Source organism: Apium graveolens, chromosome 8, assembly GCF_009905375.1.
Source record: "Apium graveolens cultivar Ventura chromosome 8, ASM990537v1, whole genome shotgun sequence".
Classification (NCBI taxonomy): domain Eukaryota; kingdom Viridiplantae; phylum Streptophyta; class Magnoliopsida; order Apiales; family Apiaceae; genus Apium; species Apium graveolens.
In genome coordinates, this window is record NC_133654.1 from 51,004,113 (window position 1) to 51,024,114 (window position 20,002).

The following is a 20,002-nucleotide window of genomic DNA, read 5'->3' on the forward strand; positions in this document are numbered from 1 at the left end:
TCTTGACGCATACGCGATCACCTTATTGTGTTGCATTAGTACACAGCCCAATCCCATATGTGAAGCGTCGCTGAATATCACAAAGTTTCCTTGGTCATCTGGTAGTACTAACACCAGAGCTGTTACCAATCTCTGTTTCAACTCTTGAAAGCTATCCTCACATTCTACACTCCATTCGAACTTCTGATTCTTCCTGGTTAACTTGGTCAATGGCGTGGCAATTTTTGAAAAATCCATGACAAACCTTCTATAGTACCCTGCCAATCCTAGAAAACTTCGCACTTTCGTAGGTGTCTTTGGCCTCTCCCAACTCATAATCGCCTCAATCTTTGTCGGATCTACTTTAACTCCTTCATTTCCAATGACATGTCCCAAAAATTGACCTTCCTTTAACCAAAACTCACATTTGGAAAACTTGGCATACAACTTCTCTTGCCGAAGTATCTCCAATGCTATCCAGAGGTGTTGCTTATGTTCTTCTTCCGACTTAGAATAAATAAGGATGCCATCAATGAATACTACTACGAACTTGTCCAAATACCTTTTAAATACCCGATTCATCAGATCCATAAATGCGGCCGGGGCATTAGTCAATCCAAACGGCATTACTAAGAATTTATAATGTCCGTATCGGGTTCTGAATGCTGTCTTGGGAATATCCTCTTCCTTGATCTTTAATTGGTGGTATCCTGATCTCAAGTCAATCTTTGAAAAGCACTTTGCTCCCTTCAGCTGATCAAATAGGTCATCTATTCTTGGTAGCGGGTAGCGGTTCTTGATCGTTACCTTATTCAACTCCCGATAATCTATACATAGCCGCATACTTCCATCTTTCTTCTTTACAAACAAAACAGGTGTTCCCCATGGTGACGTACTTAGCCGTATCACTCCCTTATCTAACAATTCTTGTAGCTGGCTCGCCAACTCTTTCATTTCTGCTGGTGCCATTCTATATGGGGCCTTTGAAACTGGTTCCGTGCCTGGAACAAGGTTGATCTCGAACTCGATTTGTCGATCTGGGGGTAAGCCTGGTAGTTCGTCTGGAAACACATCTGGGAACTCGTTAACTACGGGGATATCTTCTATGCCGGGACTGCCTTTTTCTGAATCCACTACATAATCTAGGAACGACTCACAACCTTTTCAAAGTAGCTTCTTAGCCTAAACGATTGTAAGAAACAATTGCTCTTGCCTCTGCCCCTTAAATACTACCTTCTCTCCACTCTTCGTCTTTAAATACACTTTCTTGGTCTTACAATTAATCTGGGCGTTATTCTTCCCTAACCAATCCATACCTAAAATTATATCAAACTCTCCCAACTTGAAGAGTATCAAGTCGGCTGAAAACTTATACCCCGAAATATCAATCTCACATTTCGGACAGAATTGATTCACAGGAATCTTCTCTTGGTTCGCAATTACCATATTTACTACTCGCTCATAATCGTTTTATTATATTTTAGTTTATCAACAAAAGTTTCTGATATGAAAGATCTTGTTGCTCCCGAGTCAATCAATACTTTAGCTTTGACATTATTGAGTAAAAGTGTACCTGCTATCACCTCTGAGTTCTGAACAGCGTCCTTCATTTTCAGATCGAATGTCCTTGTTGTTGCTTGCGGAGTTGTTGTAGGTGGTGGAGGTAATGCCAATACCTCGGCTGGCACGCTTGCACTGGTACTTGCCACATTCATTAGAGCTTTGACTGGTCCGGTTGTCTTGCACTCCCTAGCTATGTGTCCAGTCTTTCCACATTTGTAACATGTAACTCCTGGCTTCGGCATCTTGCACTCATTTGCCAAATGTCCCTTCTGGTTACACCTATAGCATGTCATGCTCAGTTTATTACACACTCCGGGGTGCCTTCTTCCACAGTGCTTGCATTCCGGTCTCTGGAACCTGTTTTCTCCAACTTGTCATTGGCTTGCCTGGTTGTTCCCCTTCGATTCTTGCCTTTTGCCCAAATTTCCCTTTCTTTTGAAAATTTCCGCCCTTATGGAATCCAATCCTCTTTACATTCGGATCTTGTGAATTTCCGGCTTCAGACTTTTCTCCATAAAATGGGACCTTTCTCTTCTTGTTATCCCTTTCCTTCCTTGACTGCATCCCACTATTCTCAATCAGAGTAGCTTTATGTACTACTCCCGCATAAGTATCAAGCTCAAACATAGCCACTCTATCTCTGATCCAAGGCTCCAATCCTTGCTGAAATTTCTTCGCTTTTTCTTCCTCAGTGCTGGTATACTTTATCACAAACCTTGACAACTCAGTGAACTTCTTCTCATACTCCAGTACAGTCATGTTCCCTTGCTTCAACTCAAGAAATTTAAGCTCCATCTGATTCTGCATGTACTTAAGGTAATACTTTTCCAGAAATAACTTCTTAAATCTCTCCCAAGAAACCTGCTGAGTTGCTTCCATAGCTTTTACTGATTCCCACCAATAGATGACTTCTCCCTTCAAGAAGTAAGTAGCATATGGCATCTTCTGATCGTCTCCTAACTGTACCAACTCAAAAGCTCTTTCCATTTCCTTAATCCATGTGTTAGCTATTACTGGATCAGTGGCATCATGAAATGCAGGTGGATTAGCATTCTGAAAAGCTTTGATAGTGATAATTTGTCGAGGTGGTACTGGTGGCTCGGGTGGTTGGTGTGGTTCACGGTTATCTTGGTTTTCAATTCGTTTTTGAAGAGTTAGTTGTTGTTGAGCTATAGCATTGGTTTGCTGTTTCAAAGTTTCCAGTAATCAAAGAATATTTGGATCTGTGGTAGTTATGGTTGTTGGGTTCTTCTTTTTGGGAGGCATGATCCTGAAATAAGAGTTATGTCAAAATAGATATGAATGATGAAATAAATCGAGGGTATCGCATGGAATTCTTATTTACATATGAGGTCAAGTTTTCAGATTAAACATATATGGTTATACATATGAAGGCGTAAAATAACAGTTGAGAGCAAATGGAACGACAGTGCATAATATTTGAAATTTAAAGGTCACAATACATAGGATTAAGACAAAGTTTGATTCTAGGAACAACATGCTTATTTAAAGGAAACAACTGGGAATTCTACGAAGTTTGATAGTACAACAACATGAAAAGGTAAATAATGGAAAGAACTAAGGCTCCACTCCATCAGAACGGGGCTTGGTAGTCTTCTCCTCTCGAAGCGTCTTCATAATGCTCTGGAGCTCATCTGCCACCATCTGGATGACATACTGGCTGGTGCGGTCCCGGTGCGCTGGCATCTCCTCAAGCTTAGTGTTGACGTATTGAACCAAGGTCTCAAGTCTCGCAGTCATCTGCTCCTTCGGCTTCCCTTCATAGTTTCGGCTGTCCGGGTACACGTTCTTCAGTCGGTCTATCAGTCGGTCGTACTTTCCCAGAAGCATGTCAAACTCGCGCCTCAACTCAGCATACACGGAGAAAGCAATAGTGTCGTCCGACCCAGAAGGTGTCGAGGAATGCGCCCTTTGCTAACAAACCAATAAGAGGAGTATTAATTATAAATTTACTTAACCTATTCTCTCGCATATTATCTATAGCCTATACATAAATCCTATAACCTATTTGGGCTGTCCAGGGACTCTAAATCGTAGCTCTGATACCAAAACCTGTCACACCCCCAACTTAACAACAAAATAAATATAACTATTACAATATTTAAAAGAAAGTAAACATAACCAAATCCAAGATCTTACAGTTTAAGGTTTGGAACAACCCAACACTACCATCTATTACAACTGATTTTAATATCGAATCCTCACACAAAACTATCTCTTATTCTACCTGAGCTCGAACATACGCATCAGCGTCACAGGTCTTACGTGCTGTCTGCTTGAATCTAACCATAGGTACTAGCTGTAATATCAGGGTAAAGCAAGGAGTGAGCCAAATGCTCAACAAGTGCTAAACAATACGATATAAAACATAAATCGAGATATATATTAAAGAATGAAAATGAGAAGACATAACCATTAATAACAAGAGATAAAACTTTGGGTGATGGCATCATTTGCTTGTATCAAAACATTTTCAAAATCATATCATAATCAAAATCATTTTATAACGCTACGGATTACAGCCGATGATCAGCTGCGAAGTAATCCCGAACCTCGCTGGGTTCTAAAACATTAATGGGATCCCTAGGCAACTTTTAAGCCTACAATATAAGTGTGGAAAGGACTCGCGTCTCAGTCCAGACATACTATTCAAAGAAAACATTTATCCCCCTTTGGGATTGAAAAAAAAATCCACATTTTAATCATTTCAAAAACCAATGCCGATTGATAATAAAATCTCTTAAACAGTAAACATTTTTATCAAAGGATTATAGATCAACTTTGAAATATTAGAAATATGTCACAAAATCTCAAGGCCATGATCCACTAGACTTTACTCTATTAGGGTAACTGAAAGGTTTCCATATACAAGAACTTGGACAAGGAAATTTAGCAAGGCTATTGAATATTATGAAAGAGTAATGCCAAACTAGGCTTAAAGCAAGGATTCTAGACAAGGTATAGGTATTATAACATCAAGAAGATGAGCACCAAAGGTTACAAGAAGACTAGAGGTGTTAAGGTAAAAAGTAAGTGACATTGGCTTAAGGTATATCAGGATGTCAAACTTTAGGGTAAGAAAGAGGGGTATCAATCAATCAAGAACAACTTTGATGGATATCTGGATTTTAGGTATCAAGGTAATGTTTCTATAGGAGTTCAAGCATCAGGGTGAGATATCAATACTTTAGGAATCATTAGCATGATAATCAAGAGGATCAATCAAGTATTATAACGACTATTTATTTTATCATGGCATACCAATTACTTTAATATACTATCATGATAAGACTTTTGATCTAATTACAATACGTACTTGAGGGTTCATGGCATTTCTATATAATTCAAAGATAAACTTAAGAAATGCTTGGTTCAAGTATATCAAAATGACTCAGGATAATCGCATCAATATATATATGAACTATTTGTAGTGAATACGAAAGACAGGTTGAATCACTTGCCTTGAGAAAGGCTGGTCTGGTCTGGCTGGTAGGAGCAACTGGAAGCTTTACTCGACCTTTATGGCAAGTTTACCCTCGTCTCGAGATCCTACATAAATAATAATAATCCTCATTATAATATATTCTCACCAACTTAACCTATTTACAACCTGAAATTAAACACAAATGGCACTTAGGCCTATATGCACGCAATTTATATTCACCTTATAAATATAATTGTACACATAGCCACATATACTCACATATCATATTTTAATACCAAATAATATCACATACACCATAATGCAACACTAGGCTTGGATGATCTCGACTCACAACTTAAGTCACTTGGTAGCTATACTAGACATAGTCTCTAAATTTTGGCTTCCTTACTCAATGTGCCTTTACTAAACTATCCAAAACCTATTGACCCTCACTTGGGCCTTTTACTCTACTGTCTTTATACTATCTTGTAACCATAGTGGTCAACCTAGGTCTTACTCCTAAGTGTTCTAAAACTATGTGATAAGTGAATGTGCTCACTGCAGTAAATTTCAGAATGACATCTATGGTTTCTTGAGTGCATTAGATACCCTTAAACTACAAGTTTACCTCCAAAACTTTTACAATAGACTCTTCTGACCATAAGGCATCTCCCAAACTTGATGTGGCTCAAGGGCCTAGCTTGGGCCTCCTTGGGCCTAAGCTTAAAGTCCATGGTTCCCCTGTTTTTCTGGGCAGAAAACGCCCTGACTTGAACTAACTTGTGGCACATGGTTCTTACTCAATTCTTATGAACTATAGTTGGAAAAACTTCTCTGTCACTTCCTATAACTAAGTTCCAACAGGGTCTAATGAGGGCCTACACATGACATGGTCAAAACTTCCTATTTCTAAGTTGCACAAAATTGTCCCCTGCTGGATAGATTTTGTGATTCCACTTGTGCACCTAACCAAATGACTTGCAAACCTCCAACCAACACCTAAAACCTTTTATATACTCCTAATGCTAGCTGCTGGTGGCTTGGTCCTCAAAGTGCACAAAAATGACATGGTCAAAACTCACTCTAAACCTCAGGGTACTAAACTAATTTTCTGCAGAAAGTAAGACTCTCCTTTCTCCAAGGTTTTTACTTGACAAACTCAACCACCAACAACTCAAATACCCAAACCATGAATTAAATATGGTGATCTACTAAACTAACTCCCTTACACTCAAAATAATCTTGGTGGAGATCATCCTTACCTAAGGTGCAACATGGCAAAACAAAGGAAATCACATTACACAATTTACAAGTCATCAAGTTTTTGAAAATAACAAGTTATATATTTTTATAAAATATATATACAAATTATTACCACATATCAAGGAGCACTAATCAAGATTAATACCTTATCCCTACTGAAATTAAAGCTTACTAACAAAATCTTTCCAAATGATCAAAATCTTCCAACATTCCAAGAGAAATCTACATGCATGCATGACTTCGAGTCTTACAAACCAAAACAACATATTTTCTAAATGTATTTTACCATGAAATTGACATGCAAGTCTAGAATAAGCTATATCTAGATGATCACTTAGGGCAAAGGGTTTTATCAAGTTTTTTGATCCAAAATTTATGTTATCACCACCAAAACACATAAAAAATGAAACAAGGCAACAAAATATTCTCAAGAACCATTCATTCGGCTCCCTCAAGGTCATGGCCGAATGAAGTGGAAGGGAAATGGCCATTCAACATCAAGAGTCTCTTCCTCAAGAATTGGCATTTCACCATTCCTTGTAGTCCTCTCAAAAATAACCTTAAATCCATAAGAATCAAGATTGTACTTTGAGTTCCAACTAAAACTTTGACATGCAAACTTAAAACTTAAACTTTTTACTCAAAACTCTTTGAATTATATATGATCATGATATAGGAAGTAATATTTACTTGTATGGAAGGTGGGATCTTGGATGAGGAATGAAGAAAAGGGGAGGGGGTAGGGTTTCGGCTAAAAAACCGAGAGGAGAGGGGGAGGGCCGAGAGGAGTGGGGGAGGGAGGAGGAGTGTGGAAATGGTGGAGTGAAAGTGGAGTATTTGTCATGTTTACTTGGTTTTTATTTTCCCACAAGTGAGTGGATGAGATAAATTATAAGAATAACCTTCCATCATAGTTAGGTAGATTTGTATGCAAGGATAAAATGGTAATGTGACTAGTAGAATGAAAGTGAGTGGGGTTGGAAATGCCTTCCTTGCCCCTTGGTTGAATAGAAGACAATTTGCATGCAAGGGTAACCATGTAATTTGATAATTATTAAGCAACTAATTTTCAAAGATTTAATTTTATATAATAAAATAAAAGTTCAAAAATTATAAATTTTATGCCATAAAATAACTTGGATTTTTATTGATTTTATAAAATCACTTTCAAAATTTGTGAACAAAATATCTTTTAAAAGAAAATTTCTCCAAGGCTTAGAATATTCCTTATAAATAAAAAATAAAGGAAATAAATAAACTTTTGCTTTGAAAAATCATCTACTACACATAAAAAAAAATTATAATGCAGAAATTCTCACTAACACAAATGTACAATCATAGAACATATTTACTTTCGGCTTTAATATTATACCAAATCCACAAATAACATTACACGAAAATGTCGGTCGTAACATGAAAATATTTAAAATTTGGCTTCTTTCCCTTCACCATCTCAAATGGTGTTTTTCCATGCCTGTTGATCAATGTTGCATTTTGTGTGAAGCAAGCAATTTGCACAGCCTCAGCCCAGAAGTATGTAGGCAATCTTGCTTCTTCTAGCATGGTTCTTGCAGCTTCTATAAGAGTTCTATCCTTTCTTTCAATAACTCCATTTTGTTGTCGAGTTCAAGGAACAAAAAACTCTTGTTTTATCCCCTTGAGTTTGCAGAACTCTTCCATAGAGCTATTCATGAATTCAGTTCGATTATCACTTCTGATGATCTTCACTTTATAGTCTGATCCTTTTTCCAGCTCCCTCATATGATCAAGAAGAATGGATGCAGATTCATCCTTGGAGTGCAGAAAATACACCCATGTGTATCTTGTATATTTATCAATAATTACGAGTGCGTACCTCTTCTTGGCAATTGATATAACATTCACTGGACCAAAGAGATCAATATGAAGTAGATGATATGGTTCAAGAATGGAGGATTCAGTTTTTGATAAGTGGCATTTTATACCACCTAGAGCGTCTCATAACGGCTTGAATTGGTGTCTTGGACTTAAGTATTTTGTGTATTTGACGCGTTTTCTAGTGTTTTTGCATTTCAGGGTATAACTTTCTTAGATAGGTGTTTTCATCAAATAAAGCTTAAGGAAGTGCTTGGAATCAGTCTAGGGGTGATGAGCGAAGAAATTAGCAAAAATAGAAGCATAATAAGGAATTTTCTAGAAAGGTTGCAGGCGGCCGCACGCTAGGAGCAGGCGACCGCGTACTAGCAGGCGGCCGCGTGGAGGATGCACGCGATCACCTGTGGGCGGATTTTTAGAATCTGGATTTTATTAATTCGAGTACGATTGGGCTTCTGTTGGCACTGGTTCTCTTGGGCTATTATATAAACCTTATGGGAAGACGTTTTCTTCATCAAGAAATCAAGAGCAAGGGCAAGAAGATTGAGAAGACCGTTTTAGCACGCAACAACGAAGAAGAGGAAGCATACATTTATCTTGTGATTTTTTTAATTCGTTATAAGTATGGATGCTAGTTTTCTTTATGCTTTGAACCTTAATACTCTTGTGACGTACTTCAATATTATTAAGTATTTTTATTAGCCCTATATTGTTGTGTTATTATCGTGCTTTCAAATGAACCCATGGTGATGATGAGTTCTATTATGGGCTAATCATGATCATGAGAATCTAGCAGATTTACTATAGATTTCTTTAGTTATTTGTTTAATACCTTGGTATGTGGTGATTGTATGAAATCTAGTATATGTTGTGCTTATTCGTCTTATATGCGTCGCGAACATGTAAGATAGCCTGTTAATCTCTTGTGAAACGATAATGAATCTTGAGATTTAGAACTTGCCATGCTAGCATAGGTTCATGTATTATATGCATGATTAGTGGGCAACTCTAACCGTTTTACTTGCCCTGTGTAATCATCATGATTAACTTGCACTTAAATCGTTATGTTGTCAAATTCTGTAGACATATAGGGTCTCAACATAATTGATGCCTATTCAACTTCTATCTTAATTGTGGATGCTTGGTAGAATGGTATTCGTACAACGAAATTTGGCGTTTATCAGTTTCGTGTTGTTCGATTAATATCATCACCATTACATGCTAAGGTTAATGGCAACATCTATTGAATGAAGTAGTAATGAAGTTAGGATCTCATGTTTGTTTTATATTGTTAATTCAAGTGTTTAATTCTCGTAGTTAATATTAGTTAACCAATCTTAATTGTTATTATCTTGGCATTGAAGAATAATCATACATTGGTGAGTAAGTGTTAATTATATATATTTAATCAGAGTCTCTATGGGAACGAACTAGAAATCATTCTATATTACTTGCGAACGCATATACTTGCGTGATATATTTAGCGCATGCTTTGTTCCTAACAAGTTTTTGGCGCCGCTGCCGGGGACTCGGTGTTAATTTGTTTAGTTTATATACTTGCCATCAGTGGTCATTAGGATTCATTGATTAAGACTTGTTACTTACTGCTTTCAGTTTTGTTTCAGATACTCTAGCGAGCATTTATGCAAACACGTTCTCACACTCGCAAGAGAAATCTTGATAAAGTTGAGGAAATAGATAAAGCTCTTGACTCTCGAGAGAAGATAGTTTTTGAATATTCGGATAAAGAGAGTGAAAAGAAAGAACTTGAAACAATGGGTGATCATCTAGCTCAAGTTGATCCAGCTCTTGTGGACTTTTCTCGGCCTAAAATTGATGACATTCAGTCAAACATCATTCATCCGGCTATTGAGGCCAATAATTTTGAAATCAAGCCGGGCACTATTCAGATGGTGCGGAATTCTGTTTCTTTCAGAGGGGCTGTGATTGAAGATCCCAACATGCATATCAAGAATTTTGTCGAGATCTGTAGTACTTTCAAATATAATGGTGTCACTGATGAGGCTATCAAGCTCAGGCTTTTCTCATTCTCTCTGAGGGACAAAGCTAAGCACTGGTTACATTCGTTACCAGTTGGGTCCATCACTACTTGGGAAGATCTTACGCAAAAGTTTATGGTGAAGTTCTATCAAATGGCCAAAACTGCAGCTATGAGGAGTGCTCTTACTCAGTTTGCACAGCAACCAGGAGAATCTATGTGCGAAGATTGGGAGCGCTACAAGAAGATGTTGAGAAAGTGTCCACATCATGGTATGCCTGGCTGGATGGTGATTACTGGTTTCTACAATAGTTTGGGGGTCCAATCTTGACCCATGGTCGATGTAGCTTCTGGAGGCGCCTTGTGGGCCAAAAGCTATACTGAGGCCTATAATCTCATTGAAACTATGGCTGTAAATGAGTATCAAAATCCAACTCAAACGATGATGCCTGGGAAAGTAGCAGGTATTCTGGAAGTCGATGCAGCTACAGTTATTGCAGCACAGCTTCAGGCGCTGTTTATGAAGGTCGATTCTTTAACCAACTATGGCATAAATCAAATAGCTAGTGTATCTGAGCTTTGTACAGGCTCTCATGCTACGGATCAGTGTTCTCTTATTAATGAATCTGTTCAGTATGTGAACAATTTTCAGAGACCGCAGCAGCCTGTGCCCGCTACTTATCATCCTTATAACAGAAATCATCCCAATTTCAGCTGGAGCAATAATCAGAATGTTGTTCAGCAACCATATCAGCAACCTGCAAATAAACAGTTTAATCCACCTGGAATCCAGCATCCTCAGCAATTTGCTCAAAGGCAAACATATTCTCAACAAGGAGGTGCTGCTCCACCTTATAGTGCTGATTTCGAGGAGTTAAAGCTGTTATGCAAAAGTCAGGCTGTGTTTATCAAGACCTTGGAAAATCAAATTGGACAAATAGCCAATGCCTTACTCAATCGTCAATCTGGCACACTTCCCAGCGATACTGAAGTGCCAGGCAGGAAGGAAGCTAAAGAGCAAGTCAAAGTTGTCACCTTAAGGTCTGGAAAAGTTGCTGACGCTGAAAAAGCAAAAGATGTAGAAGTTGAAGTTATAGATGAAGAAGGAAAGTAAAAGGAGAAAGAGGGGGAACCAAGGAAGACTACTGTTGAACACACTCTGCCTGAGGATAATACAGGGGAGAAACAACTCTATCCTCCACCACCTTTTCCTAAGCGATTGTAAAAACAAAAGCTGGACAAGCAATTTGGTAAGTTTCTGGAGGTGTTCAAGAAACTTCACATTAACAGACCTTTCACTGAGGCTTTTGAGCAAATGCCTAGTTATGCGAAATTCATGAAAGGTATTCTTTCGAGGAAGGTGAAACTGGATGATCTTGATACCGTTGCTCTGACGGAAGAGTGCAGTGTCGTTCTGCAACAAAAGTTACCTCCAAAGCTTAAGGATCCAGGTAGCTTCACCATTCCTTGCACCATTGGCAAGTTGTCATTTGACAAGTGCCTTTGCGATTTGGGAGCAAGCATCAATCTGATGCCGTTGTCTATCTTCAAAAAGCTGAATTTTCCTGATCCGAAGCCCACCTACATGTCTCTACAATTGGCTGATTGTTCGATTACATACCCACGAGGCATTGTGGAGGACGTGCTAGTAAAGGTAGACATGCTCATCTTTCCCTATAGATTTTGTCATTCTGGATTTCGAGGAAGATAAGAAATTCCCATAATCTTTGAAAGACCTTTCTTGGCCACAGGCCGTACCTTAATAGATGTGCAAAAAGGTGAACTCGCTATGAGGGTGCAAGATCAAGATATGACATTCAATGTATTCAATGCGATAAAATTCCCAACGGAACATGAGAAGTGCTTCAAGGTGGATTTGGTCGATTCTGCAGTTATTTCATAACTTGATCATGTGCTAAGGTCAGATGCCTTAGAAAAAGCCTTATTGGGGGATTTTGACAGTAAAGATGATGAAGGCAATGAGCATTAACAAAATCTGAATGCTTCTCCATGGAAACGGAAGTTAGAATGCCATTTGAATCTCTTGGTAATACTGATCTCAAGAATGCTTAGGGAAAGCTCAAACCATCTATTGAAGAAGCACCTACTTTGGAGCTTAAACCATTGCCTGAACACTTGAGGTATGCTTTTTTAGGTGAAGCATCTACTTTGCCTGTTATTATTGCATCTGACCTTTCAGGTAGTGATGAGGACAAGCTCTTGAGGATTCTGAGTGAATTTAAATCAGCTATCGGGTGGACTATAACATATATAAAAGGGATCAGCCCTTCGTACTGCATGCATAAAATTCTGCTAGAGAAAGGTAGCAAGCCGATTATTGAGCAACAGCGAAAGCTTAATCCTATAAAGAAAGAAGTGGTGAAGAAAGAAATTCTAAAATGGCTGGATGCAGGAATCATATATCTTATTTCCGACAGTTCTTGGGTGAGCCCCGTGCAATGTGTACCTAAGAAAGGAGGTATTATTGTGGTAGCAAATGAGAAGAATGAGCTCATCCCTACTCGAACAGTCACAGGATGGAGGGTATGTATGGACTATAGGAAGTTGAATAAAGCCACGAGGAAGGATCACTTCCCTCTTCCATTCATTGATCAGATGCTTAACAGGTTGGCTGGTCATGAGTATTATTGTCTTCTGGATGGCTATTCGGGCTATAATCAGATTTGCATTGCACCAAAAGATGAAGAGAAGACCGCCTTCACTTGTCCATTTGGCACGTTTACTTTTCGCAGAGTTTCTTTTGGTTTATGTGGTGCACCTGCCACTTTTCAGAGATGCATGATGGCCATATTCTCTGATATGATTGGAAATAATGTCGAAGTATTCATGGTCGACTTCTCCGTCTTTGGAAATTTGTATGATGAATGCTTGAATAATCTCCGTTTGGTGCTCAAAAGGTGTGTTGAGACCAATCTGGTGCTCAATTAAGAAAAATGTCCCTTCATGGTACAACAAGGCATCATTCTTGGGCATAAGGTCTCTAGTAAAGGTCTCGAGGTGGATAAAGCCAAGGTGGGTGTTGTTGAAAATCTTCCACCACCTATTTCTATGAAAGGAATCCACAGCTTTCTTGGTCATGCGGGTTTTTATCGACGTTTTATCAAGGACTTCTATAAGATATCTAAGCCGTTGTGCAATTTGCTCGAGAAAGATGTGCCTTTCAAATTTGATGATGAATGCTTGGCAGCATTCGAGACTCTCAAGAAGACTTTAATCACCACACCAGTTATTACGACACCTGATTTAAGAGAACCTTTTGAGATAATGTGTGATGCAAGTGATTATGCAGTGGGAGCAGTTCCTGGGCAGCGAAAGACTAATATCTTTCATGTGGTCTACTATGTTAGTAAGACGCTAAATGGAGCCCAACTGAACTACACTACTACTGAGAAGGAGCTCTTGGCTATAGTTTTTGGTTTCGAAAAATTTCGATCTTATCTACTCGGGACAATGGTGACAGTGTTCACTGATCACGCTGACATCCTCTATCTGGTCTCAAAGAAGGATTCGAAGCCTAGACTTATTCGTTGGGTTCTCTTACTACATGAATTCGAGTTAGAGATCAAGGATCGAAAAGGTATTGAAAATCAAGTGGCTGACCATCTCTCTAGATTTGAGAATCCCAATTCTACTTCACATGATAAAACATTGATCAACGAATCTTTTCTGGATGAGCAGTTGTTCGCAATTCAAAAGGAAGAGCCATGGTTTGTAGACATTGTGAACTATCTTGTTAGCAATATAATGCCTCCTAATATGAATGCGGCTCAAAAGAAGAAGTTTCTGCATGAGGTGAAGTGGTATATGTGGGATGAACCATATGTGTTTAGAAAATGAGCTGACCAGATCATCAGGAGATGTATCCCATTCTGTAAAACGGAGGGGATATTATGAGACTTTCATTCCACAGTTTATGGTGGACATTATGGTGGTGAAAAGACATCATCTCGTATTCTTCAAGCAGGTTTTTTCTCACCTACATTGTTTAAGGATGCACATCAGTTCATTTTAAGGTGTGATCGTTTCCAAAGAGTTGGGAATCTTTCCAGAAAGGATGAGATGCCTTTAAATGTGCTACTTGAAGTTGAGGTCTTCGATGTTTGGGGAATCGATTTCATGGGACCATTTATCTCGTCCTGCAATAATCAGTACATCTTGTTGGTAGTCGATTATGTCTCGAAATGGGTAGAAGTCAAAGCTCTACCGACTAATGATGTAAAGGTAGTGTTGAGTTTTCTTCATAAGCAGATTTTCACAAGGTTGGGAATTCCACGAGTTATCATAAGTGACGAAGGGTCGCATTTCTGCAATCGTAAGTTCACTTCAATGATGCAACACTACAATGTGAATCATCGCATTGATATTGCCTATCATTCTGCAAACTAATGATCAAGCTGAAGTGTCTAATAGAGAGATCAAGCGCATTCTAAAGAAAGTCGTTTGTCCGTTAAGGAAAGATTGGTCTTTAAAGCTCGATGAAGCTGTTTGGGCTTATAGAACAGCATACAAGACTCCACTTGGGATATCCCCATTTCAACTAGTCTATGGTAAGGGATGTCATTTACCTGCGGAGCTTGAGCATAAGGCTTATTGGGCATTGAAGAAGTTAAACCTTGATCTAGATGCAGCAGGGAAGAAGCGAATGCTTCAGTTAAATGAACTTGATAAATTTTGACTTCAAGCGTACGAAAACAACAAAACGTACAAGGAAAAGGTAAAAAGGTGGCATGACAGGAAGCTATCGCCTAAGTCATTTGTGCCGGGGCAACAAGTTCTTCTATTTAACTCTCGTCTCTGACTTTTTCCTGGAAAGTTGAAATGAAGGTGGTCTGGACCATTTATCGTCAAAACTGTGTTTCCACATGGAGCGGTGGAGATTTTTGAGAAGGATCGGGGCCAAGCATTCAAAGTAAATGGTCAAAAATTGAAGCACTATTATGGGGATACGGCAAACTGTGAAGTGGTTAGTGCCGTTTTATTATCCACTTGATCGCATTACTCTACGTCAAGCTAATGATGTAAAACAAGCGCTTCTTGGGAGGCAACCCAAGATATAAGACCATAGGACACCTTAGAATTTAGTACTTTATCGAAAAACCCAAAATAATCTGAAAAAAGTTGGCAGAATTTTTTTTTCCAGAAGCCTAGAAGGCGCCCGCGTTTTAGGAGCGCGTGACCGCGTGCTAGCAGGCGTCCGCCTACTGGTGCCAGGCGGCCGCATGTGACCTTGATTTTTGAAAAATCATTTTTCAGCCTATAAAAAAAACAACAAAATAAAAAACAAAATTCACATAAACCATATCACCCATTAACCCACAAATTCCCCCCATACTTATCCACAATCCCCACTCTTAATCGAATTCTAACCCTAATTTTTCCCTATAAATACATACAACCTCTACATACACATCCCGCACACTTTCAATTCTACAAAATCTCTCCTACACACCAAACACAAACTCTCTAACTCTTTATTCTCAGTTCTCATGGCCCCAAAGAGATCATGAACTACGGGTAACAACAGCACCAATCCGACTGCTACTAATTCTTTAAGGAGAGGGGGTTCTTTCCATCAGGGAGGGATGATGAGTTACTACCGATGATTGCTGAGAAGGGATGGATTACATTCTGCGAGTCACCTGAGGCGGTACCGATGAGTGTTGTTCGCGAGTTCTATGCAAACGCCAAGGCTGACAAGAATGGGTTTTCTGTTGTTCATGGGCTTACTATTAATTATCAGCCCGAGGCGATTCACCGTGTTATTGGAAATCGACAAAGGTAACCACGGGAGAAGAACTGGAATGCAAAGGCCCCTAAGGACTTTGATTTGGACTTGATTATTGCTACTCTCTGTCAGTCGGACACAGTGTGGAAGTTCAAAAGGGGATCCAACGATACTCATAGTTTCCCTGCTGTCGCGATGAACAGGTATGCTCGTGCTTAGAATGCATTTATATGTGATAATATTCTTCCTTCTTCGCATGCACATGAGGTTACAGTGGAGAGGGCGAGATTGTTATGGGAGATTCTGAATGATGAATATTATGTGGACCTTGGTGAATTCATCTACCAAGGGATTTTGAAGTTTTTGAGGGGGAAATCGCAGTACTCTATCCCGTATGCCTCTATTGTCATGAAGCTTTGCAAGGCATACGGAGTCCAGTGGCCTTCTTATGAGCAGCTGCAGATGCTGGCCGCTCCTATTGATTCATCGACTTTGAATGCGATGCAGGAGTGGACGGGTGGAGAGCCCGAGTCACATGGTTTGGGGTATCGCCTTTCGGGAGGAGTTCCAACAGCCGGTGCTGCCATTGCTAGGCCCAGTCAGGCTCAGGGAGAAGCAGGCTCTTTGAGAGCTCAGGGAGGAGATGGTTCGGGATTGGATGATGTCTAGTACAGGAGGCTTTCCAGGAGGATGGATGCGATGTATGAGTCGCAGAGTCGGTTTGCGCAGGAGCTCACTTAAGCACTTGGGACTGCATTTAGAGGCCTTGTAGCTAACATCTAGTATCCCGTTTATGGTGAGGATTCTGCTTATCCACCTCCTGACACTCCACCCTCTGAGGGTGATGATGATGATGATTCGTCGGAGTAGGTATACCCTATGTTCCTTTCTATTACCTTCACTGGGACAGTGAAGATTTTAAGTTTGGGGGTGGTAGTTGAGGAACATATTTGTGTGTGTGTCATGTAGTTGCATTTTCATGATTAGTTTAGCTCACTTAGTTGTATATTTTTGCCTTATTTTTGCCATAGAGTTTTTTTATTTATAACTTTATTTATCATGTCATATAGCTCATGCATATACCATGATCCCTTTGTGTTGCTTTACCGATTAATATGTGATATTGATGCGAGTGTAGTTATAGCGTTAAAGTGATGGTGAATCTTGTTAGGTTGACATGCATGCTAGAAACACTTGTAATTTCACTAAGTCTTAGAGTATGCTTAAGGACTAGATTGTTGTCATAATTTGATGGTTTTTGAGGTTAATCTATTGCTTATACATAGAATGCATGCTAGGCTCTTAATGATAAAAGACATGAAAAGATAAAAATTGGAGATAAAAACTTGGAAGTCATTGCTAGTTGTGGTTAGGCGCCAAATGGCCAGTAGCCGGCTCGTATTGTATATGAGTAGTCTAGGGTTGAACAAGATGGAGCGAAATGTACTTGCTCAGAAATTAAGAAAAAGAAAAAGAAAAAAAAAGGAAAAAGGAAAGAAAAAAAAATGGTTAATGCACAATTGATCACGAGTGGGCTCTTTGGTATTCGAGTTATTAAGTTCTTAGGGGACTTTGTGCCTAGTGACCTAAGGCTTTTATAGTCTGGGATCCGCTAACCTAATGCTCGCTAAATGGGTACCATTGTATAATTCTTTTGTGGACCTCATTCATTGCACGATCAAATAAGCATTTGTTTATGTGTTGAATAAAAGCATGATTCCGTAATAAACTCCTATAATCTTGAAGTGTTATAAGTCATTTTGTATGTAGAATATATTCTTCGTATAAGTTTGTCATACTAGTTCAAACCAACTTTTTCTCTATACTTTATTTCGTAGATTGTCATATTAGTTTTGTAGTGAGGTGAAGTGACGTGGCGTGATTCTCATTCTAAGACCCAAGTCCTAGACGTACTAACGGGGGAGTTAGTAATCTTTACACCTTGAAGAAGAGGAAAGACCCAGGACCGGATCACTAAGATCCAAGACCGATAAAAGCTAAGGAAGCCAAGTCTACATAAAAGTTCTACATCAACTTTAAAAAATGGCAGGGAGTTATTGTCTAAGATAACTTGTGTAGGTATTAAGTTTATTTTGAGGTGGTAACCCTTGTGTTACGCACTAAGACAAATACTTGTAAAAGTGTAAAGGCTTCTCCGCCTACTAAAGGAGCGAGTTTATTATAAAGAAAAATTCCGAGTCCTGGAGAGGTTCTTGGGGAATAGACGTAGGGGTGAGTGAATCTATTAGAGGTTGTGCCATCACGAACCAGGATAAAAGCACTGTGTGGTATTTTCTTTCCTTGCACTTTATTTTCCGCATATATAAACTGCACAACTACTCGGTAAATTTTAAAAAGTGATAAATTATTTTAAAACACCATAATAATTTTTAAATTGGTAATTAAGCTATTTAACCCCCATTCTATCTTAATATACCCACTTATGGGACCTACCAATTGCTATCTGAGCAGGGCTTTCTAACATGGTTGTTAAGTGAGTTACAGATTTGCAGGCATAACAAAAAGTGATCCGAAATGGCATATATTAATCTCGTTGGTTATGGTGAAGGTCTATCAAGCTCACGACCTCCTCTATTTGATGGCACCAACTTTGCTACATGGAAAACAAGATTTCACATCTATGTTAGATCTCAAGGAGTCAAAGTTTAGATGGCTATCGAAGACAATGATCGCATTCCTACCAAAACTCTCGATGCCATCATCATCAAAAAGAAGGTTAGTTATACAATCTAGAGGAAGAGGCCATAATGCATATAGCTGCCAAGGAGGAAATGGTTCTCACAAGTGCACTTGCAGAAAAAGAATATAAAAGAGTAAATAATTGCAAGCACGCACAAGAAATATGGAACAAATTAGTGGAAACCTATGAAGGAACCACTGATATAAAAGATTTTTGGATAGAAAAATTGATCCAAGAATATGAGAACTTTAAACTCCAAGAAGGAGAAATATCATCGATGTGGAAACAAGATTTACTCACATTATCGATGAGTTATCTCAACTTGGAAAGAATTATACTCAAAATGAAAAGAAAAGAAGAGTGTTCAAATCTCTACCTCCTAGTTGAAAGGTCAAAGTTACTACTATATGTTATTCCCTAATAATACAACAAGAATTATAGAAGGGGGTTAAATGTAATTATGGCTTCTTTTTCAAGATTTTAAAACAGTTCTTACTTGATAATATATATGTGTTTGATTTGATAAGTGTGGAATAAATGATTTATATGAATTAAAACACAAAGTAATAAAAACACAAGCTTTTAAAACTTTCTGGTGGATTTGAAAGTATCCACCACATATATATATATATATATATATATATATATATATATATATATATCAAATGAGACCTTTGTGAAGCTCGAATGGCTCACAGCTGCTTACAAGTAGAACAACTAAACTTACAGAGAGATGCTACAGAGTACAGCTTGAAAATGTTTCTCTGAAAATGTTTGTGCTTATTTAGTTGCTTGTTTTCTGCTCTACTAGCTGCACTTGGTTTATATATCACCAAGTTTACATGAAAATAAGACAAGATAATAAAACAAAACATATCTAGTCTAACTCAATACTACTTCACTACTCTATTCCAGCATCTTTGAGTATCTTCATAATAGCATGGAAATGGTAATGCTTCTTTGTTCTCAAATTCCTGCTAAACAGGCTACCACATTCCTTTTGCAAACACTCGACGCATATGACTGTGTTATCACTGTCAACAGATATTTGAATTTGATCATCCATCGGGTACAAGCTTGTCATCCGTCGGGTGGCTTTGTTGATCATCCACCAGGTAGCTATTTGTCACTTGACTCCATTCCACTTATGCAGAATTACAAGACATCTCATATTTATAATTAATCAACCTATTCTGCATATCTACTAGTAGTCAACATAACTCATATGCTCCTACAGAATCTACACAAAGTTGTTTACAGAAATGTGCTACAATACTTATTATTACATAAACTACTTACTCGATGGATGTCAAATCATCATCCATCGGGACTATATTTGATCATCCGTCGAGTGCTACAAAATTCACTAAGTTAAATCTACTAAAGTGTTTTGTTTAATTTATCATCAAGTTCACAACATATTCCTAACAATCTCCCCAATTTATGTCTACT

At 38.5% G+C, this 20,002-nt stretch overlaps 1 non-coding gene across 1 annotated transcript; it reads right to left on the reverse strand.

Moving 5' to 3' along the window:
- Positions 1-10,272: 10,272 nt before the first annotated feature.
- Positions 10,273-10,379, reverse strand: LOC141681822 (small nucleolar RNA R71). The gene has a single exon (XR_012559246.1). It is a non-coding gene; the product is annotated as a small nucleolar RNA R71 (small nucleolar RNA).
- Between the last annotated feature and the right edge of the window lie 9,623 nt (positions 10,380-20,002).